Source organism: Hibiscus syriacus, unplaced genomic scaffold (assembly GCF_006381635.1).
Source record: "Hibiscus syriacus cultivar Baekdansim isolate YM2019G1 unplaced genomic scaffold, ASM638163v2 tig00111207_pilon, whole genome shotgun sequence".
In the NCBI taxonomy this organism is placed as follows: domain Eukaryota; kingdom Viridiplantae; phylum Streptophyta; class Magnoliopsida; order Malvales; family Malvaceae; genus Hibiscus; species Hibiscus syriacus.
The window spans coordinates 932871-937216 of NW_024063019.1; positions in this window are offsets into that span (position 1 = coordinate 932871).

Sequence of the window (4346 nt, forward strand, 5' to 3'; positions counted from 1 at the left end):
ACTACAGCCAATAACCATTCCTGAGTGGAAGTGGGAGCGAGTTACAATGGATTTTGTTTTGGGCTACCTTTGTCATCGGGTAAAAAGGTCTCGATATGGAGAATAGTAGACAGATTGACCAAGACAGCTTATTTTATCCCCGTTTGAGTAGATTAGCCGATGGATAAGTTTGCAAAGTTGTATATAAAAGAGATAGTTAACTACATGGAGTGTATATATCGATAGTGTCCGATTGAGACCAAAGCTTTACTTCAAGATTTTGGAAGTCTTTACATGAGTCATTGGGTACTCGTTTGAACTTCAACACAACTTTTCATCCATAGACAGATGGGCAATCAGAATGAACTATTCAGATATCAGAAGATATGCTAAGGGCATGTGTGATTGAATTTACAAGATCGTGGTAAATATATTTACCTTTAGCAGAATTTGCTTATAATAATAGTTATCAATCAAGTATTAAGATGGCACCGTATAAAGCTTTGTATGAGAGGAAATGCATGACACCATTAAATTGGTTTAAACTGAAAGATCGAGACCTGGTTGGCCCATATTTGATTAAAGATATATAGGAAAAAAATGAAAATTATCCAGAGCTAAAAATAGCCTCAGATCGCCAGAAGTCATATACTGATTTGAAAAAAAAAGAAATCGAATTTCTAGAGGGAGACAAAGTATTTTTGAAAGTATTGCCATGGAAGAAGGTATTACGTTTTGGGTGAAAAGGAAAGCTGAGTCCTAGTTTCATTAGACCATATGAGATATTAAAAAGGGTTGGACCAGTAGCTTATAAGTTAGCTTGCCTCAGGATATAGACAATATCCACAACGTTTTTCACGTATTGATGCTTAGGAGATACAAATCCGATCCATCCCATGTTATCGCTCCTGAAGAAATAGAGATCAGACTAGATTTGACTTATGAGAAAGAACCAGTGTGGATCTTGGCTTAGGAAACCAAGGAATTGCATAAAAAAAGGATTCTGTTGGTTAAAGTGCTTTGGCAGAATCATAAGTTAGAAGAAGCTACTTGGGAAAGAGAGAAGGATATGAGAAAGCAGTTTCCATATCTCTTCGTTTCAGGTACTTCTTTAAATTCGAGGATTAATTTTCTTAAGGGGGAAGAATTGTAATGCCCCAAATATCAAATTAGGAACTTTATTGAAAGGATTTAAAATTTAAGGATTTATTTAATTAATTGATAAAAGATGAGAATGATTTGGAATAGTGGTTTAGACTAAATTGTAGTAATGGATGATTAAGAGGGCATTTTGGTCCTTAAGAGGAAAATGAATTTAAAACTCCATCGTTATTAAGGCATTTAAATAAGAAAAAAATGAAAAAGGTAAGTTTTGAGTTAATCGATCGTTGGAATCGGCCAAAAGGGGGGTGAATTGGCAATAAAAATTTCGGTGGAAGCTTTTGCAGAAAATTGAAAATATTTGTACAACTATTTAGAGTGGTTCGACTTTCTCAACCAAAGTCTACGTCCACTACCTTAGCTATCCACACTAAGGATTTTTCAAAAATTCACAAATTTGTCTTTATTTTGAGGACAAAGAGTAACCTTACAATTCCCTCAAGAATTATACCCCAAATTCTTGAGAACACTCTCTCCCAAAGAGAACAATACAAATTTTGAAAACTTACAAGAAAATCCTCACAAGGCAAGATGTTTGCACAATTCTATAACAAAGAAAGAACACTCAAGAATAATACAATTGAGCACAATAAGTGTTCTTGAAAGCAAAAATGAATATTGAATGAAATAGGCTTGAAAATTCTCAAACTTGAGGTTTGATGCTTTCTCTTTGATTCTCTCTTGATTCTTGTTGATTTTTGTTTCTTGTCTTTGATCAATGAGTTATAAGCTTGTTTAAATACTCCTTCAATTGATTCCGAACGTTGAGGATGATTAATGGAGTCAATAGAGCCGTTTAAGTGTGAAAACAATCAATAAAATCAGTTAGGAGCGTGTGTGCATCGATGCATAAGGCTAGTGCATCGGTACACTATATGTAAAATTCAAATATTTCAACCGTTGGAAGACATAGTGCATCGGTACATTGAGGGTGCATCTATGCATAAAACACAATCGATGTTTTAAAATAGCCGGGGTGCATCAATTCATAGCTTGTGCATCGGTGCATAAAATCAATTCGATGTCTTAATAATACATGGAGTGCATCGATGCATAGTATGTGCATCGATACACGAAAGCCATTCGATGTTCAATTAAAACAAGGGTGCATCGATGCATTGATTCATGCATCAGTACACTTACCTGAAAATTGATTTTAGGCTCGTTTTTTGTTCAAAATACTTTGTGAAAATTGTTTCAAAAATATTTTAAGATTAAAACACAATTTTACACTTTAGTAAGGATTGAAGTTGATCTTGAAAGACTTGGGGTAATATTTTGATATTCGAGTAATTAAATCAAATATACTTAGAAAATCATTTGTAAAATATTAAAATTCATTTAACTTAATTTGTTATATCGAAACATCAAAATGTTTTCAACAATAAGTTAGCTAAAATCATCTCTTTTCTTCTTCTTTCCCCGTAGATAGCTCTCCTCCATAGCTCAGAGGTGAGATTTCAAATTGCTAGTTTATCCATTCGTGTTTGGTTGGTTTTTGAAGCCTTGAGTATGATAGAAGCTTAAGGAAGGATTAAATGGGATCAAAGCTAAGAGATGGATGAGATTTTTTAGATTGAAGAAGATGGGTTTTTTAGTGTTATGTTAGAATATGAGTTTATACTGATGTTATTTAGTATTTTTAACTTGTCAAATATTTAAATAAGATTAGAAGCATTGGATGAGATTAAGAACATGTTAGAAAAAGTGGTGTGATTCTTAGATTTAAATGTTCTTGGAAGATTTTAGGTGTTTTAAGAAGCTAAATAAAGTAAAGTCAGTATGGATAGATAAAGAAGATTTAAATGTTCTTGGAAGATTTTAGGTGTTTAAGAAGCTAAATAAAGTAAAGTCAGTATGGATATGTAAAGAAGAGTTTTATAGTATTGTTGGGTGTAAACATAACAATATTTAACCCCATTTGGGTAATAATTGGGTTGAAAACTAGAAAATCTAGGAACGGGTGTCGGTACTGATAGAACAATACCGATACTATATGCTTAAAATGGGAAGAACAACTGAGTAGTATAGATATTGATGCAAGAAGTATCGATACCGAATGAGGTATTAATACTGTGAGGAATGTATCAATACCATTGATAACAAAATACGAAAATGTTATTGATATCTTATTAGAGTATCGGTACCATAATATAGTAATATCGATACCATGGTAGGGGTATCGGTACTATTGAGCCATAAATCTTAAAATAGGCTGATATTATTTTAGAAAGTTAATAATATGTACTTTTAAGTATCGTTTAAGAATAATTGTTAGGAAATATACTAACAATTGATATTGTACGTGTCTTTCATGGATAATTGAGTAGATCGAAATCAAGCTCCCGAGACAAGCAAAGTGAAGGGCAAAAGCAAAGTACCTGAGTAATTAGCTTTGCATTTTGGATACAATAGCGAGGAAACCCATGTGAGTGCATTTAATTATGTAACTATATGTTTTGTAACTATATGGTGTGTAACTATATGTTATGTAACTATATGTTATACTAGTCATATATGTATGATTGCTTAAAATGTGTGTGGTGATTACCAAATAGGCACTAAGTGTGCAATTCACTGAATTCATCATATGTTGATGAATAAGTGTTTCAGCACTAAGTGTGCAAAGTACATAATTCATCATATGTTGATGAATAACCATTTCGGCACTATGTAAAGTACATAATTCATCATATGTTGATGAATAACCGTTTCGGCACTAAGTGTGCTATTCACAAAATTCATCATATGTTGATGAATAACCATTTTGGCACTAAGTGTGCAATTCACAGAATTCATCATATGTTGATGAATAACCGTTTCGGCACTAAGTGTGCAAACTACGTAATTCATCATATGTTGATGAATAATTGTTTTGGCAATAAGTGTGCAAAGTACGAAATTCGTCATATGTTGAAGAATAATCATTTCGGCACTAAGTGTGCAAAGTACAAAATTCATCATATTTTGAAGAATAACTGTTTTGGCACTAAGGGTGCAAAGTACGAAATGTATCATATGTTGATGAATAACCGTTTCGGCACTATAAGTGCAACCCACGGAATTCATAATGAGTTTATGAATAACTATATATGCACTACGTGTGCATCGTAACGAAATGATATTAACTTAGAATTAATGAATTTGTACTTGAACAATATGAAATAAGGAAATGATGAGTTCATTATACTATTAGTCTTGACTCA